At 47.2% G+C, this 19,425-nt stretch overlaps 1 protein-coding gene across 1 annotated transcript in view; it reads left to right on the top strand.

Moving 5' to 3' along the window:
* The window catches only part of ADAM9 (ADAM metallopeptidase domain 9), a 764,238-nt gene that overhangs the window by 206,198 nt on the left and 538,615 nt on the right, over positions 1-19,425 (top strand). The gene's annotated exons all lie outside the window — the stretch shown is intronic.

The following is a 19,425-nucleotide window of genomic DNA, read 5'->3' as shown; positions in this document are numbered from 1 at the left end:
GGTTGCCGGTAAAAAAAAGAGTGATGTTTAAGGCTCTGGTCTTAGCCCACAAAGCGCTCAGAGAGGTTGGCCCCCTCTATCTGAGACAGAGGCTCCAAAAATATCAGAATGCCAGAACTCTACGATCTAGCAACTTGAACCTCCTAGTCATTTCACGCTATAGGAAGGCAAGGCTAGGAGGGAGAGCCTTTGCAGTAAAAACGGCTACGCTGTGGAATATGATGCCAAACCCCTTGCGTCAGATCAAAGCGGAACTGCCATTTAGAAAGGCCCTCAAAACATGGCTGTTTGACCTATCCTCTTCCTTCTAACGCCTCGTTCTCTCTCCCGTTTTCTTCCCGCCTTTCCATGGATGCTAGCGCCGGGACACCTCCGTCGGAGGTAGCTGTTGCGCTCTACAAATGCTTAATAATAATAATAATCAGGCTGCGTATGTCTCTGGCCTGGCTTACCATGTCTGATCAAGCCAAATCTCGCTGTGTGAACAATTTAGCTATAATGGGTCTCATGTCCAGGTTACAGGAAAACAGTGTTTAATCAATAGAGCTCACTGGCTGCTCCCTTCTATGTGCCCTTGCAAGTTGAACAGAGCCTATTGTGGTAAAAACATCCTATAATGGACCAGTTTTTCAACATCCTAAGATGCCGCGTTCCTTACAAATTTCGATTCTTATTTTCAGGTCTAAAAAGTTATCCTGTTGGCGAAAATGTCTCCACATCTCTGTCCATAATAGTTGTGTTAGAGCTAATCCTGTAGTCCATCGCATGGCTGCTGTTAATGGACATCCTAGATAGGAAATTATAAGTGTGCAAACTTGGGGATAATGTTCACTTTCCAGTGTTAGTACGATTTGGAAGTATGTGTAGTGTGTTTTTTTATAGTAACATATTGAAGCGCAGGTTAGGTGCAGCACACCAACCATGAGGGTTATGAGTAAATTGTGTCAGAATATCCCTATTCTTCAACCATGTAATGATGTGAGATTTAATTTATGAAAACAGTCTAGTACAGTTTAACTTCTACCATGCGCTCTTAGCTTCTGGAAAGCAACCCTTGGGATTTGCATTATCGGATTCATTATTTCTGCCTACTCATTGTCGTCCTCATACCAAAACGAATGTGCATCAAATTCCCCTGTTAATCGCTTGATCCCTTGAACAAATATCAAGTTGTGCTTCAATAGGGTTACTAATGTCTTGTTTTATTTTATCCATGTTATGTTTTATCATGCCCGACAATTGCATTGTTCTGAGCTCTGTTTTGCAAGCAATTTTACCCCACCGTGGAAAGCTTTTATCATGCCCTTGTCAGGAGTACATTTTCTAGTTTCGAAAAATTTGGATAGGAGTTGGAGAATACCCTTAAACGTGCCATATAAAAGAAGAGCCGGGGGGGGGTAAGGGAGGAGGGGGGGGGGGCTCATTTCATTTTCCAGAGACTGATCATACCTCTAAGTTGATCAGCCCTCCAGTTTTTTTTGTTTTTTTCAGTCCATGGCTCATTTAGATGCGGGGGATGCATTTTTCTCCACTCACATTTTTAATTTTTTTTATTTTATTTGTACATTTTCAAAAATGACAAAACAAGGTACAGTCATAACAATTAAAGCTTTGGCAAGGCATACACATATTGTACACTTCATTTGGCATAACAGAACAGTTCACAATTCAGTATTACAGATACACATAGACATGGCAGTAATTTAAAGTGCATTGTGTGGTGGTACATGACAAAGCTGTCTCGGAGAGAGATCGACCATCAGACATCAGTTACCGTTAGTAGATAGGCAGTGAGTGGGCCCCAAATATCACGAGGTTTTGACGTTGCAGGCAATTCCTCAGCATAACATGTAAGCTGGTCCCGACAATATGCCAAGTCCTGCAACCATAGCTTAGTGGTATGCGCAAGTCTGCCCCCCCCCAAGCCCATGGAGACCCTGCATTTAGCTAACAGCAGTGTCACAGCCACAAACCTCCTATGAGACGCCTTAAACTTGGCTACCGCACCCAATAGGCAGATCTGCGGGGTACATGCTAATGGTACCTCTACCGTCAGCTGCAGAGTATGTGTGACTGACCTCCAATATGTGTACACCTTAGGGCACTCCCAAGCTAAGTGATAAAAATTGGCACCAGGGACGCCACAGCGTATACAGTTGTCAGCATCCCGCAACCCATACCTATAGAGCTGAGCTGGAGTGTAGTACAGTTAATGCAAATATTTAAAGTGCATCAATCTCAGATTACCATTCGCAGTCAACTGTCCAGTCAAACGGCAGCATTCAAACCACTCATCCTCAGAAAGGGGGTCGGGGAGCACATCATTCCACTTAGCCAGGGCGGTCATACCAATTGCAACCCCATCCCTCTGTGATACACGGTATAGTCTCGTAACCAGCCGGGCTCTAGAAGTGGTGGTGTATATTAGTTGCAATGCTTCAAGTGCCGGTGGTTCCATAGGAAATTGTGGATAAAGCGCTCGCATGGCAGATAGCAGCCTAGTGTATAGAAACAGCTGCATGGCTGTAGGATTTCCCCCTGCAACTATAGTTGCTGACGTTATAAATTGACCTCCAGGAAATGCATCCTCCATTATTATCAGCGCCATGCCATGAAGGGTCCTTAGTGTACCAGCTTCTCCCGTAACAGAGAGTTCAGAGTGGTGTAATAATGGCATGCTGGGTGCATGCAAGGGTAATTTCTGAGCCAGTTCCCCCAACTCATGCCAAGCCCTGGATGTAGTCTGCACAGTGTTGAATTCTCCTTTCTCGAATGCCGTGTGCTTGTTGACTATCATGGCTTTAAGTGGTATAGGGTGTACCGCACCTGCCTCAACCGCTACATGGGTAATATAAGCTGGGTCCTGTTGCCAGTAATAGACGTAATGCGCCTGCGCACAAAGGTAATAGAGATGAAAGTCTGGCGCCGTGAACCCCCCCTGCTCATAAGGAAGTGTAAGTGTTTCCCATTTGAGTTGAGGTTTTTTACCTCCCCACGCCAACGTGTTCAAGAGGAAACGCAGCTGTTCGAAAAAATGTTCTGTTAAATGTACTGGAATATTTAAATAAATACAGAAAGCGTGGAAGGATTACCATCTTCATTAATGCTATAAGGTCTGCGAAGGACAGGGGCAATTTGATCTAACGGCTTACCTGTCCCTCAAGACACGTGATAGCTGTGCCATAGTTAGATTGTACGACAGTCTGCGGATCCCTGTGTAGCCATATTCCTAAATATTTCACAGTGTCAGTACACCATGTTAAAGGAAAATCCAGGTCGAATTGGTGTGTGTTATCCGTGAGGGGCAGAATGACCGATTTAGACCAATTGATTCCCAGACCGGAGAACCATTCGAACCGGATGTATTCCCTAATAAGTTGAGCAAGGTACAGAGCAGGGTCCTGAACATATAACACCATGTCGTCCGCATACATGGAGACGGCCAAAGGGCGTTGAAAAAAACATAACGGCGTCTGCGCATAGCGTTGCCTCAGAATACAAGCCAGTGGCTCGAGCATGAGTGCAAAAAGCAAGGGCGATAATGGACACCCTTGCCGTGTGCCGCGTTGTATAGAAAAAGCCTCCGATAGTTGACCATTAACTCTTACGCGTGCCACTGGGTTGGTATACAGCAGTTTGATCCAGTTGGTGAAAATAAATAGCACACCCATGCGGTGCAGAATGGCAAACATGTATGACCAGGAAATAGAATCAAATGCTTTTGCAGCATCTAAAAGCACTGCAAGGACCGGCAGGGTAGGTTCAAGCACGTGCATTACAGCAAAAAGTGTTCGTAAATTATGAGACTTAGAGCGGGTTGGGACGAACCCCGACTCATCAGGCAGAGCCATAACGGGGAGGAGTAACTTCAATCTATTCGCCAATACCTTTGCTTAAAGTTTAACATCTGTGTTGATTAAGGATAAAGGCCAGTAAGAATCGTACCTATCGGGCAGCTTCTCAGGGTTTAATAATGTGATCACCAGTGCCTCGTGCAAGGTCGGCGGCAAGCACTGAGTCTTGTATGCTTCCTCATATAACTGGAGGAGGCAAGGGGCTAGCAGATCTATGTACTCTTTATAAAGTTCTGCTGGCAACCCATCGGTACCAGCCGTCTTCCCATTGGGCATCGCAACAATAGAATCCTGTATTTCGTCTATGGTAAGAGAATGCATTAAGAAGTCTTGCTGTCGTCGCGAGAGCCACACCAGTGCAACATCGTCAAGATATTGCGCGAGTTCTGCCTCATCCGCAGTTTGACGATGCGCATACATCCCTGCATAGTACGTTGCGAAGGTTTGGAGTATATGGGGTGTATCGTAATGCGTGGTGTCGTCTGCAGTGACTGCTTTGATTAGGCAAGTTTTATGGTGGGGTTCAATTATGCGGCTGGCCAGTGCTCTGCCCGGTCTGCCCCCTTCGCCATAGTATCGAGCTTTGCTCTGGGGAGACATATGTCTGATTTCCTGATTAGCCACATTATTATATTCTGTGACCTTAGCTTTAATAAGCGCCAATGTAGCAGGATCTGCTGTAGCATCATATCTGCGTTCAAGGTCGCTCAAGTCTCGTACAAGTGTAGCCATACTGCCGCGCAGTGATTTCAGTACTCCAGCCTGAAGACCTATACATGCCCCCCGAATGGTCACTTTAAAGGCCTCCCAAAGTGTCTTTACAGTTTGAACAGACCCAGTGTTGTGTGAGAAATAGTCGGAGATGGCTTCACGAATGCTTCCACAAAAGACCTGGTCTAGGAGAGAGGACGACTGTAGTCGCCATTGAAATTGGGCGAGGATGTAAGATGGTACGGCCATACTGAAGAATACTGGGGAATGGTCTGATAACGTTCGAGGTAAATGTTCAGTCCATGTGCAAACGCCGTGCGTACCCAGCCAGTAGTCTATGCGGGACCAAGCTTGTCACGCATAAGAGTGGCATGTACCTTCCCGCGAGCTTGGGTGTTGCAGTCGCCAAATATCTGTAAACCCCAGAGTCACCAGACCATCGCGCACCGAGGCAGCAGCCTTCTTGGGTGAAGGGTCAACCATAGATACTCTATCCAATAGAGGGTCTAAAACCACATTAAAATCAACCCCACAAATAAGGGCTGAGTAGGGTAGTTTGTAAAGCTTGCCCCAAAGCGTATCATAAAATGCAGGGTCATCAACATTTGGGCCATACAATTTGACGATAATCAACTGCGTACCATAGAGTGTTCCCTGCGCTATTATGTATCTGCCCCCCTCAGCTTCCTCTATGTGGATGGGTACAAAAGGAATGCCCTTCCTTATGAGAATCAGAACTCCCTGTGCACAGGAGGAGTAGGATGTCGCCATTCGCACGCCCGCCCACCTGGTAGCTATGGTGGACACTGCCCGCTTGGTGAGATGGGTCTCCTGCAAAAGGGCGATCTGGATATGGTGACGATCCAAGTACGAGAGCACCTGCCACACTTTTTTAGGATTATTAAGCCCCCTGACATTCCAACTCCAACCACGATATTGTGTTCATTTTGAGCTCAGCCATATCTAGTGATGTTGATGAGTATACCTGTGTTGTTGCCTAGAAGTGAATACAGTGCAGGCCAAATCCTGCCAATATGATGTAGCCAACGTTAATTCAAGGAAGTAGTGTTCCCCAACTAATTCCCCTACCCACTTCAGCATTAGAACCATGCTGCGAATACCCCCCCCCCTCAGAACAAGACAGCAAGTAAACATTTGCATCCTGAAGTCATTAAACGCAAAATAAGAAAATACATATATCAACATTACAAAGGCACCCAAGGGTACCCGAACAGTAAGAAGAACATTGTGGGGAATTCTCATACTGTGGGTCGCTAGTAGCCATTAGCCCCCCGATGGACAGGGTGAATCGAGACAAAAAGAGGAAGGCTAACCAACTATTAATACGACCACATTGGAGAATCCCTGGCGCGTATCGCCAATAGCAAGCAAGCATTTTAGAGTGAGTAATATACGATATCCGCAGCCTAAACATTCTACATCTTACAGAGAACAATCGGAGCTTATTAGGTGGTGCAGTGACGGTAAGACATAAACCAATATACACATAATATATCAAATCTAGCCAGATCAAACCCATGAAAGGTCATGGTAAACCATAAGCAACAAGACACCGGTTTACAGCAAATAACTTAATTCTCACGTGTTCAGCCCTCTGAGTCTGAGTCCGCACCCCTCTCTCTCATGGGCTCTTGCCGCTTAATCCGCCAGATATACTGAAGTGCGTATTTGGGTGTCGTGAAAATGCGCGCCTTCCCTGCATGTTGGATCCGCAGGCAGGCCGGGTACAGCATCGCATATTGGATATGTAGAGCTTGCAATTTCTTTTTAACAGTTTGAAATTCACGGTGCGCCTGCTGCACAGCTACGGTGAAATCAGGAAATAGTTCCACTTTCATTCCCTGATAATTCAAACTGCCCTTCTCCCTGGCCAAACGGAGCGCCGTGTCCCGATCACGATAGTTCAGCAGTCTGGCTATAATGGGACGAGGCGGCGCCCCCGGCACAGGGCGAGCAGCCAAGGAATGGTGACCCACTATTAGCACTTTGGAGAAATGTTCCGCACCTAGAAGAGTCACTAGCAATGTTTTGACATAGGATTCCATGGGCCCAGTGTTAGTGGATTCTGAAATGCCGGTTATGTGAAGATTCTTCCTGCGGGAACGGGCTTCCATGTCTTCATTCTTCGCTCGGATCACCTCCAGCAGCTTCTCCATACTGGCACAGGATGCTCCGACAACCTCCATACGATCCTCCGTAGTCGAGATGCGCTGCTCAGCCTCCGCAATCTGTGTGTCATGTTTATCTATCTTTGCTGCCATAGTATCCATGCGCAAAATAAGATGATCAATCTTCGCGTCGATGGATTGCAGACTCTGTTGCATGCTCAACATCAGCGCTCAAGCTTCGTAGTTGATCCCGCTTCAGGATCAGGGTTAGTATCTAAAGCGTTTGGGGCTATGTGTGCTTTTTGGCCTCGAATTGTAATTTACTCTGCTGCTTGTCCATTTTCCCCATGTCTGCTACGGTCTGAAGTAGTTATTCACAATCAGAGGGAAAGATTCCTATGCAGAAACAGAAGACCAGGAGACCGGGACCCCCCGGAAGATATAGCACTAACCTGCAACTCATCACCTGCAGCGCACCACAGAGAGAGTCTATAAGTCGCGCAGCCAACAGTTCGAACATGCGTAGCACTGTATCGGAGACGCAGCAGATAAGTCAAGGAAGGCAGTAGCCCCGCAGCAACCCCAGATAAGCGCCTACACAATAACCTCTCCAATGAGGTGGGTAGCGCGTAGTATAGCAGATTTAGTAGTCATATAGTGGCCACAGCGAATAGTCTCCGCACAGCGGCACCCACGTGGTCACAAGGGCGCATATCCCATGCCACGACCGACACAGCACAAGGTGGAGCCCTGAGGTGCGCTGGCACCATGGATTCCAGGAAATGAGGCAGACCGCTAGGCAATCTCAGGACTAACAGATTTGGTGGCCTGAAAGCAGGAAGAGGCAACACTGGCAAGCCACCCAACCAGCCACCGATCCCCCAGTCTGAAAGCCAGGCCACAATGAGGAAGCATGTAGAGTCTGAGTGGCCGCAATGCAGCTATAGGGGACGAATGTGCACGGTAAATGCAGAGGTCACGAAGCGGCACCTACTGGAGCTGTTCTCCCTCCACTCCCATCATCGCTGCAGGTATTTCCCTGGCAGCCGATCCAGAGGGTCTGTGGTGGCATATCATGCGGCAATCCGCTGTAGGCCCGTCAGGCAGCGCCGAGAATCAGAGGTGCGACGCGTTGCGTGATTTGAGGCCGCGCTGCTAAACAGGCTCCAGATGTGGGAGAGTTCCAGGCCGTACGGGGGGCAGCAGATCGACAGCAAGGAGCAAGCGGCAGGCACGATGTCAATCGGGCCGCTGCACATAGGCCCCTCAACGCGTCTCACCTCTTCCGCCGCAGCCGGAACAGGCAGGGGGGACACAACGCGATCGTCTCACCTCGTTCCATCAGCTCTTGAAATGGCGGCTGATCGTCCCGCTGGGAGTGCAAGTGAGCTCCTGGTCCTGTCGCTCCCCAGCGAAGCCCCCGGTCAAGCAGCTGACATACACGCCCGGATCTTCAGACAGCCGTCCAGGGCACAAGCCGCAGCTCCAGGGCAGGAGATAGGTACGGCATGCATTTTCAGCATCCCACACCCTCCAGGGCCGCCATTTTACACCAGGTGAGGTCTTGTTTCAGAAATGCAGTTAAAGGCACAGAAGGGCGATGTCAGTGGTCTCGTGGCAATTGTCTGCCACTAAAGAGGCAGGAAACTCTAAATATAGCTGTGGATGGTGCCAGTAACACAGGATATTTGGCGGATTATGGTCTCGATCAGCAGAGCAGCACTAAAGTGCGGCCATCTTGCTCTGGGCTCATTAGCGCCCCCCTTTCTCCACTCATATTGATGTATGTTTTTAACCCAGTCTAGGACTCCTGAGTAAATAAAAGTAATGTTAATACTATTTTAATGTTTTTAAAAAAACTGGATCCCAGAAAATATAAATCAAAGAGCTCCCGATCCCATCTGTAAATGGATCAGGTTTTTTATAAACAACCGCACTCCGCTAGCTCCTCCTCCGGGTCGCCCCAAGGGAAGCTGGTACATGAAGTTCTTGAGTGGTTCACCCCAGTGGGTGCAAGTAAGTACTTGTTGAACTGATGATCTCTGATGGAGTTCTTGAGTGGTTCACCCCAGTGGGTGCAAGTAAGTACTTGTTGAACTGATGATCTCTAGACCCGATACATGTCCCGGGTTTTAAAATATCGCCCGAAACATGGCTCGGGTTTCGGGATAACTTCCCTCCTCAGTAGAGAAAATAGGTAGGGGTGGAAGAGAGGGCCGCCAAGCAAGCGTCAAGGGCCTCAGTGCCCGCACAGGCACGCAGGTGCGTCGTCCAGGAGCTCGTCAGCTCAAAGCTCGAGGGAGCCATTTTTATAAACAACCGTAATGGACCGCACTCCGCTAGCTCCTCCTCCGGGTCGCCCCAAGGGAAGCTGGTACATGAAGTTCTTGAGTGGTTCACCCCAGTGGGTGCAAGTAAGTACTTGTTGAACTGATGATCTCTGATGGAGTTCTTGAGTGGTTCACCCCAGTGGGTGCAAGTAAGTACTTGTTGAACTGATGATCTCTAGACCCGATACATGTCCCGGGTTTTAAAATATTGCCCGAGACATGGCTCGGGTTTCGGGTTAACTTCCCTCCTCAGTAGAGAAAATAGGTAGGGGTGGAAGAGAGGGCCGCCAAGCAACCGTCAAGGGCCTCAGTGCCCGCACAGGCACGCAGGTGCGTCGTCCAGGAGCTCGTCAGCTCAAAGCTCGAGGGAGCCATTTTTATAAACAACCGCAATGGACCGCACTCCGCTAGCTCCTCCTCCGGGTCGCCCCAAGGGAAGCTGGTACATGAAGTTCTTGAGTGGTTCACCCCAGTGGGTGCAAGTAAGTACTTGTTGAACTGATGATCTCTGATGGAGTTCTTGAGTGGTTCACCCTTGGGGCGACCCGGAGGAGGAGCTAGCGGAGTGCGGTCCATTGCGGTTGTTTATGTAAATGGATCAGGGTTGAGCCAGTACGAGGCTAATAGACGACCGGAAGTGAACTCGAGGCTGAAACAATGCACACAGTGGTCTGTGCGTGTGAGTAAATAACGAGGAATGCTTCCTCGTTTTGACTGAAAAATCAAAAAGGGGTGGGCTGATGTACTTAGGAGGTACTTCTCTTATTTGTCTGAATCTACCCTTAAACATGTACATTTCTAGTTGTGAATAGAGTTGCAGGTTAATCAAACCCTGAAACAACTGCTTCCCATCTACTGCCAGCCACCAGGTATCATTCCAGGAGGAGGCATGGTTAATCAGCACTTCGGAATTGTCCGTGTTGAGATTCAGACAGTTGTCCTACCTCCGGGCTGCAAAGTTCTTCATGCAGTTGTGGAAGTTGGTCTTGGTGGTGGTGGGGGTCTGCTGAGAGCGAGAGAATGAGCTGGGAGTCGTCAGCCTAGGATATGATGTTGGTAACGTGGGTTCTGATGATGCCCGCTAGAGGCGTCATGTAGGTGTTGAAGAGAGTGGGGCTGAGGGATGAACCTCGAGGGACACCACAGATGGTGCTCATGGGTTCCGTGAAGTGAGGTAGGCAGATTCTCTGCATACATCCCAAGAGGAATGTTGCAATCCAGCTGAGTGGATATCCCTTTAGTCTTGATCTGGTGCAGTCTCTTGAACAGTGTGGTGGTGGGATACGGTGTTGAAGGATGCGGAGAGGTCAAGGAGGATCAGGGTTACTGATTCTCCTCTGTCAAGTAGGGTGCTTATGTTGTCCATGGCGGCAATCAGGCCGGTCTCGATGCTGATGTTGGTACGGAAACTGGATTTGTAGGTGTCTAGCAGGTTGTTTCTCTCCAGGTGTTCAGTGAGCTGTTGGTTGATTGCCTTCTCCAGGACTTTGGTGGTAAACAAGAGCAATGAGATGGGGCAGTAACTCTGCAGTTCGCTGGGGTCTGCAGAGAATTTCTTGAGGGGAGGTCTGACTTTAATCATGTTTCCATGCATCGGGAAAGGTGGCTAACGGTGATGGATGCGTTGAGGATGGTGGTGAATTGGTGGCAATCTCGTTGCATCCTTGGTGTTGACGAGGCGGTAGGGACAGAGGTCGGTGGGTGCTCCTGAGTGGATGAAGTTCATGATGCCTGTGGTATTCAGTGTGGTGAGCTGTTCCCATGCGGTGACGTGTTGGTCGGGGCGGTTTCCATTGTAGTGAGGAGGCTGAGGAGGTTGGTGGGTTGGGGCTTGAATTACCAGTAGAGGGTGGATATCTAGTTGTGTAAGTGATTCACTAGGGCATTTGAGAGTTTCTGTGAGGGAAAAATCGTGTTCCCAGTGGCTTTTGGACAGGAGAACTCTCTGACAATGGTGAATTCAATGAATGTTTGCCGATCTTATGTACCCATTACTCGGATTGTGACGTGGTTGCTTTTCTGTTTAGTATTAATGTTATTTGGGGCGTGGCTTGGACGGCAGTAGAGATGGCCGCCTGATTCAGCCGCTCCGTCGGACCGGGGGAAATGCTGTCCTTCCCGAGCCCTGCAAACGGCTGAGCGTACACTGGGGAGTGATGGCAACGTCTCGTGGGTGCCCAGGCGTCTGAAGACCTCCTTATTCCCGACGGCGGATGCTGGAAATCCAACTCTCCAGAGGGTCTCCCTCGCGACGCGCGACGCATTACCCGATCTTCAAGATGGCGCCTGACCGCCGAGCCGAGAGAGAAGTTCCTGTTCGGCTGCTTTGCTGACCCGCGGCAGGTACGCCAGCTTCTACCACTCCTCTGTGCCCTCTCACATCGATGCCGCTCTGTGGTCCCGGCGATTTCACCGCCTCTGCTTCTCGGCACTCTGTTGAATACAATCCTTGCTTGCCTGATTCAAAGATGGCGGCGAGGTAGAAAAGCTCCGGTTCTGGCCAGGGCCAGGGCCAGTGCTCCTTATATGCAAACATCCACGCTACCGATTCCTCCAGGGACCTAGCGCGAGTCAATTCCTCACCAGAAACCTGCTTGCGCTTCGTTGGGGGTCCCCTTTCAGCTTGATCCCGACACCCGTCTGCTGCTTCATTGGAACATGGCCAGTGCCTCCCATCAGAGGTGGACCTGAGCACTCCTGCCTTATCTTGCCTGCTAAGTCTCAGTCTTGCTCTCTGAGGTGCCTGTGCGCCCCGTTGTGGGGTTCCTAGTGTGTGTAGGTGCCGCGCACCGAGCCCTGCTTTGCCACGTTTCTGCGCTGTGCCCTCTCAGTGCGACTTGAGGAGGGAAGCCTTCCCCACCTTGCTGCGCTTAGATTGCACTTCTCGCCGGGCATCTTTCTGCTCTATCCCACACCAGTGGATCCCGCCGTCTTCATACTAGGATAGCCCTCTCTTCATCGCGACTCACCGCGATTTCCTACTACACCGCCTACTGTTGGCTAATCCCACCTTATCTGTCATTTGAGGATATCGCAAGGGTTGATATCGTCTGGCCCTCCGAACAGTCTTATCCACATTACGTGATCTCTCCTGGCACGGAGCGCCTATATCTCCCTAGTCAATCTCATCAACCACGCAGGCTACCAACTGTCTATCTGGTTGCTGTCAAGACCTAAGTAACCTCCAAAATGGCTGACCGAGACTCTTAAGTTGCTGCATAAACGAAATTAAGGTGAACCCTCACAGTCAGATTCACTCATCAAGTTGAAACCAGACATCAATAGTACGTTAGATTTAATTCTTAAAAAGCTGGCTGATGTTCATGAGATAGCCAAGTCAACCAAGCATACTACAGATACTATACAGCTGGAGATCACGGCCATTAGAGCAGACTTGAACATGGTAAATAACAGACTTTCAGCAGCAGAACAGAGGATTAGCGATGTGGAGGACACGGTTGCCAAGTCATGCTCTGACACGAATTCTCTAAAGGACATGTCGTCTAGGCTCTTAAGGCAGTCAGCCGAGTTGGAGGACCGTAATCGTAGAGGTAACTTCCGAATTCTTGGCGTTCCTGAGGGATCGGAGGAAGCTCTTGGCTCCTGTTTAGCCTTTTTGGAAGACTGGATTCCTAAGTTTACGGGCATATCGTTTGATCAACCTTTTGAATTAGACAGAGCACACAGAATCCCTTCATTTAAATCTTCATCTAGGCAGGGGGTCCGACCAATCATATGTAAACCTCTGCGATTTCGCCATGTTGAAGCTATACTTAACTACGCCCGGAAAAATCACCAACTCACCTGGAAGGGGCACAAAATTGTTTTCACCCAAGACTTTTCGAAGCCTACTGTCGACATACGCAAAGGTTTCCTAAACCTAAGAGATAAGCTGAGAAACAAGGGTATTATGTTCTCCTTTGTCGGTCCCTCCAGGTTTAAGATTACTGACGGAGGAAGACAACTCTTCTTCAATGACCCCAGAGACCTTGCGAATTATTTGGAAGGCCCTCCTACTCAAGATATGGACTTATCGCAGCTTTCCGCCAGTAAAAGGAAATCTTCGCCAGGCCCGGTGTAGGGCTTACTTGGTTGCCTTCGCTCCACTTATAATTGTCTTCTTCTGATGTTCCGACGTAATGTAATGATTCATCTCTACTTTGGGGTCGATACAAACCCATTATTGCTTGGGTCGGTGCTTGGTCATGGTGATATCTGTATTTGTATTTGTTTTTAGTTAGTCTGGCACGTTAGCCGAAGAGCGTTTGTCAGTTGGATTGTGGGAAGGTATATAGCTGTTCTGATCATGCAGTTTTCCCCTGGAGTGTGGGTGGCACTTCTGTCGTCGCACCTCCCATATGCTAAGTATTGTGGTTGGGGAGGGGAGGGAGGGGAGGGAGGGGTCGGGGGGGGGGGTATGGGTTGAGAGCGCTCACGTTTTCAAAAACATTTTCATTGTCTTCATTGTTGATTCTTTAGATGCTCTCCATCTTTCTTCCTTTCTTTTCTTTTCCTTCCTTTCTTCCTTCTCTTTCATTCCTCTCTCTCTCTGGTCTCTTTTTCTTTCTCGTCTTGTCTGGTGCCTTATATCCCATATGCATTTTCCGAGATGGGTTTACCTGGTTTTCCAGGTTATGTTGCTGATGAGGATGTATGTTCTGTTTGACTATCATATGTGCCCTATAATATGGTTTCTTCGACATTCGTCTCTGTCTCCATGTCCAGTTTTATGCCTACTGATTTCACCATTTATAACTATTACTGATGGCCATTAACAGACAGTGCGCCCTTTCGACCGATCTGAAGGTTGTGTCCCTAAACGTCAAAGGTCTAAATCACCCAGTGAAAAGACGTAAGGTTTTAGAGTATTTAGCCAAGACCAAAAGTGATATTATGCTCCTACAAGAGACAAAGCTTTCGGAGGATGATAGTAGGCTCATTAGGGGCAACTGGATTTCGCAAATGGCATGCTCGCCAGCAGACAGAAAGAAACGGGGGGTCATAACCTTGATCTCGAGATCTGCCAATATCAAGATAGAATCCTATACACACGACAATGAGGGTCGCCTCTTGATTACTCACTTGAGGAGAGGCGAAAATTTAATACACGTGGTCAACATTTATGGTCCCAATACTGATGACCCCTCCTATTGGTCCAACATCTCGGACAGGCTAGATAGATTTCTCAGGAGGACCTAATCATAATGGCAGGCGACTTCAATCTCCCCCTAGACCCGGTGATAGATAGACAATCCAACTGCCACTATCAACCTACGAGTTCACACGCTATGCTTACAACTATTTGCTCTAAATTTAACCTCAAAGACCCCTGGAGACTCCAGCATCCAGACACACGGGACTATACTTTCTACTCACCCCCTCACAATTCGTTCTCTAGGATTGATTATATCCTTGTCTCTGAGTCATACACCAGCCTCATCGAGTCCTCTGATATAGCCCCAAGGTTGATTTCTGATCACTCTGCATTTCTCTTAAATTAACGGGCAGCCACAGGGTGCAGACTCCCAAACGATGGCAGTTTAACAGCGATGTCTTATCAGACCCTGAGGATAAACAGAGGATTGCGGAGGCCATATCTGATTATCTTGTTCATAATAAGGTCTCTGACACGAATATAAATACACACTGGGATGCTCTGAAGGCTACTATACGGGGACTAGCGATTGCTATAAAAACAAAAATAAATAAACGCATGAACCAAAGTCTACTCCAGCTAGAACGAGAGATCAGGAGTTTAGAATCTTACCACATAGCCTCCCCAAGGGATCCCACTATATTATCGACCCTAACACAGAAAAAATACGAGTACAATAGGATACTAAGTGAACGTGCCGGGGTGTGGATCAACAAATTTAAAGCGCTGAATTTATGCGAGGCTAACAAGGCAGGGAAACTTTTAGCTTCCTATCTCAAACATAGACAAGATCAACATGTCATCTCTGCAATTAGGGATGCTAATAACCAAACCCACACATCACATAATGGTATCCTCAACACTTTCAAACAATTTTACCAGGATCTATACTCGAACAATCAATCTTTTGACAATGAGAAGTGCACTGCTTTTCTCCGAGGTCTTAACCTGCCACAACTCTCAGAGGAAGACTAGGCAGGGAAATCAATGGTTCGGAAATAGAAAAGACTGTCAGATCTCTGAAAGACAATAAAGCACCAGGCCCAGATGGCTTCACGGCATCCTTTTATAAATCCTTTTTATCCCAATTAGGTCCTATTATGCAACAGGTTTTTAACCACAGTGCTGCCACAGGTCTTACGCCTGACTCTATGACCGAAGCCAACATTGTTGTTATTCCCAAGGAGGGAAAAGACCCGGTTTATCCAAATAATTACAGGCCTATTTCGCTCATAAATGTTGACTGCAAAATTTACGCCAAAATACTCTCTGTCAGATTAAATTTGGTCCTTCACAAATTGATAAGTAACTCCCAGGTGGGGTTCCTCCGGCACCGGCTATCTAGTGACAACACACGCTTGTTATGCCATATATTAGAAAATGCTGCCGCTAAACCTGAACCCTCTGTTGCCATCACGTTAGACGCCGAGAAGGCATTCGATAGAGCCTCTTGGGCGTTCTTGGAACGTTGCCTTCACCTGTTTAATTTGGGCCCTGATTTTATCAAAATGGTTATGGCTCTATATTTAAAACCGACTGGTCGCATAGCTGTCAATGGGTCGCTTTCGGAGTCTTTCCACCTTTATCAGGGTACCAGACAGGGATGCCCTTTATCTCCTTCACTTTTTCTATTGGCGCTGGAACCTCTCCTTCAGGCCATCAAGCTCAACACAGATATTACAGGTATTGATATCAATGGGGTGCGAGTCAAATTGGCCGCGTATGCGGACGATATTTTGATAGTTACGGAATGCCCGGATTCTTCCATCACAGCCCTAATGGAAACGATCGCAGCGTATTCCTTACACTCCGGGTATAAACTCAATAGAGATAAATCGGAAGTCAAGCCATTAAACGTGTTTTGTACCAATGATATGTTGGGAGACTCTGGGTTGATTTGGCAACCAGGCTTCATAAAATACTTGGGGATTGAATTTGGAAATAACATTTTAGATACCCTGCATCAAAACGAAAAGGTACTCCTGCAGAAAATTAAGAAACTTTTTAATTCCTGGTCCCCAAAATTTATAACGTGGTGGGGGAGAATCGAAACTATCAAGATGATGGTCACTCCTTTAGTTAATTATCTCATAAGTATGCTACCACTCATTTTAACTGATTCCTTTCACCATAAACTAGATACTCTCCTAACATCTTTTCTTTGGCGCGGCAAAAAAGCCAGAATCAGCATTCGTAAATTAAGGCTTGATAAGACGCTGGGGGGCGTGAATCTGGCGGACTTTCGTCTCTATCAATACGACTTTTTGGCAAAGCAAGGCCTCCTCTGGATTTCTCCTCCTGATAATTACATACCAGTGTGGTTGGAAGTGGAAGGGGCCCTCCTCAATAACATACACCACTTACCATTTCTCACGGCCAACCGCCTCATCGCCACACACTCGAGATCCATCTTTAAGAACACTAAATTGGCTCTCTTGAGGTTAGACAAGACCATGGATGTTAGGGTGAGGGGTTCCAATATGGAATCAATTTGGCTAAACTCCAAATTCCTCTACAAGGGTAAACCATTGTCTCTTGCTTCCTGGTGCAAATCCGGTATTTTCTTCCCTCAACAATTAGAAAATAATGCTTACCCGCTGTCGTTCACGGAACTACGGTCTAGATTCCAACTAGCTGATATTGAATTTTATAATTTTCTGAAAGTGAGGGCTGCCATTGCGAAATCCAGACTGTCCCCTGGTTCTCCATCGTTACCCTCATTTGCTTCAAAACTTAATAGACTTGGCCATCAGGTTTCCCAGATTTACCAACTCTTGCGCCCCAAATCCTCCAGGCTTAATTCTAAGATTGTTGAGTATTGGAGCGTTCTCTCGGTTAATCAGCTAACCGATGATTCGTGGCCCCCCTTATGGAAGTCAGTTTCACGCAATAAAATTTCCCCAGTTCTTTCACTAACGAAATTCTGGCTACTACATAAGGCTTTCTGGACACCAGCTAGGTTGTTTTCCATGGGGATCCGGGAAGATGACAAATGTTGGAATTGCAATCAGGACAGGGGTGATTTAGCACATCTCATTTTACACTGTTCTGCAGTGAAACCCTTCTGGGATAGAGTCTACCTATTTTTATCTATGCTGTTTAACTGTGTAATTCCTAGGACTCTTCCGTCTGTAGTTTCTGCTTTTTTACAGGTTGATTTGCAGTCGGAGGATGATCGAGCTCTCCTTGATCTACTGTTGATTTCTGCAGTTAAAACGGTACTCTCCAACTGGAAGGATACTACTAAAGCCTCATACAACTGCTGGATGAACTGGGTCATACACCTTAGGGGGGCAGATAACATTGTCTTGCAACAATCGCCTTGGAAATCACCCACCAGGAGTATATGGTCTACCCTAGATGCGTACTTTGCTACTCATAAACCACCTTGACTTTACTTTGTGGTATGATCATCCATATGTGTCCTCACAGTTATGGAAGTGTATGGTCTCGTATTTTGTCTACTATATTATACTGTACTTCGGGATTGGGGTGCTAGACATTCTCTCCTTCTCTTCTTTCAGGATTCCTTTCCTCTTCTCCTCCTTTCTCTTTCTTTCTTCCTTCCTTTCTGGAGACGGGGAATAATTGATTACTTCAATGTTAACACATGCGACTAATGCTGGCATTCGCCTTTTGGCCCAGTTGCATTCCATCTCCTGTACACCAGTCTGGTTCCCTGCTCCTGTCTGTTCTTTTACAAAAAAATTTCAATAAAGATATTTTGAAATAAAAAAACCACTGAAAAGATGACCCAATAGCCCGCAGGCAAAGCAACTGCGACAAGCCTTCGGCCAATCCCCATTGATTCCCAGGATCAATATTTCAGATCACATGCAATGCAGCTGTTCTGAGTAATGCTGGTGCTCCCCCAGGACAGAAGAACTTTTAGCACAGCTGGGAAGAGTGCCAACCCATTAGGAAAGATCCTACTTAGGAAAAACAACCAACCGATGTCTTGTGCACTGAAAATAAAGAAAGGACTGTGCTGAAAAAAAAAAAAAAAAAGTATTAATGTTATTTTATTACAGTTCTGTGACGCCCACAATAGTCCAGTCTACTGTTTGTAAAACTATAAATAAATGCTCTTTAAGGCTCATTGCAAATGTCAGGGATTGAAATTGAAGCAAATCATTTGTTTTAACATGTATGTCCTCTAGAGCTTGGATAGAGGCTCTTTGTCTGATCACATTTTTACAAGCCAAACACCAATGCTGTGTTTTCAGCTTCACATCAGGTAATCAATCAAGCAGTACTTATATATTGCGGCTTATCACTAAGAGGGTATTCAGGTGCTGTGGGCATCAGTTGAAGAACCAGGTCTTAAGTCTCTTCCTAAAGTGGATCAGTGAGGGTGGAGGGGAAAGGTGTTCCAGGACATGGCAGCGAGGTGGGAGAAGGATTGTTCTCTGGAGCGGCGGATGCGTGGTATCAGTGCGAGGGTGAGATGAGCGGAGGTTCCTGGGAGGTTAGTGGAAATTAAGGTGATGGTTCATGTAAGCAATCCTTGGTCGTTTAGGGCTTTGTAGGCGTGGGTTAGATTTGGCATCTCTTCTGGATGGGGAGCCAGTGGAGGTCCTCCTGGGCAGGTCGAGGATCAGTCTGGCTGCTGCGTACTGGATCGTCTGGAGCCTTTTCATGAGTTCAGTGGTGGTGGTGGTGCCTGGATAGAGTGCTTTGCCGTAGTCCAGCCAGCTGGTTTATGTGGGCTTCACATAGACTGGTGACATCAGGGATGACAAATGGCCTGTTCACAGCACTGCATGCAGGTGCTAATAAAGTTAGTTTCCTGTTGCAGGGACCAGCACTAGAAAAACATTTAGTGAAATCTTGTCTCCATCCATGCATGTTTATGAGAAACAAGTCAATATCTTTGGTCATAAGAGGACTCTTGCTAATGCCACGGAACTGTGATGAAACTATTTTTTTATGGTCTGACTTGACTTCACAGCTGTCACCAGACATCACTAGAGAAGGGCTTCGGCTCCCCACCCACATGTTGGGAGTCAGGAGTACATGATTGAGCAGAGGTTGTGTGCTTCCACATAAAAGTGCTTCTGTGATAATTTTCTTTATTTATCTTTCTGCCTAAGCCGCCTGAACTTTTATGGGCTTACAAATGACACTGCTATTAAAATTATTTAGATAACTGGATAATTCTTACACTTTTTCTCTGGCAGCAGCACAGATGGGAGGAAGGCAGTCATTATACTACATTGATTTTTAGAGCTAACTTGAGTGTGCAA

The sequence above is a fragment of the Triturus cristatus genome, chromosome 11, assembly GCF_964204655.1.
Source record: "Triturus cristatus chromosome 11, aTriCri1.1, whole genome shotgun sequence".
Taxonomy (NCBI): Eukaryota; Metazoa; Chordata; class Amphibia; order Caudata; family Salamandridae; genus Triturus; species Triturus cristatus.
This window is presented reverse-complemented; position numbering and strand designations above follow the sequence as displayed.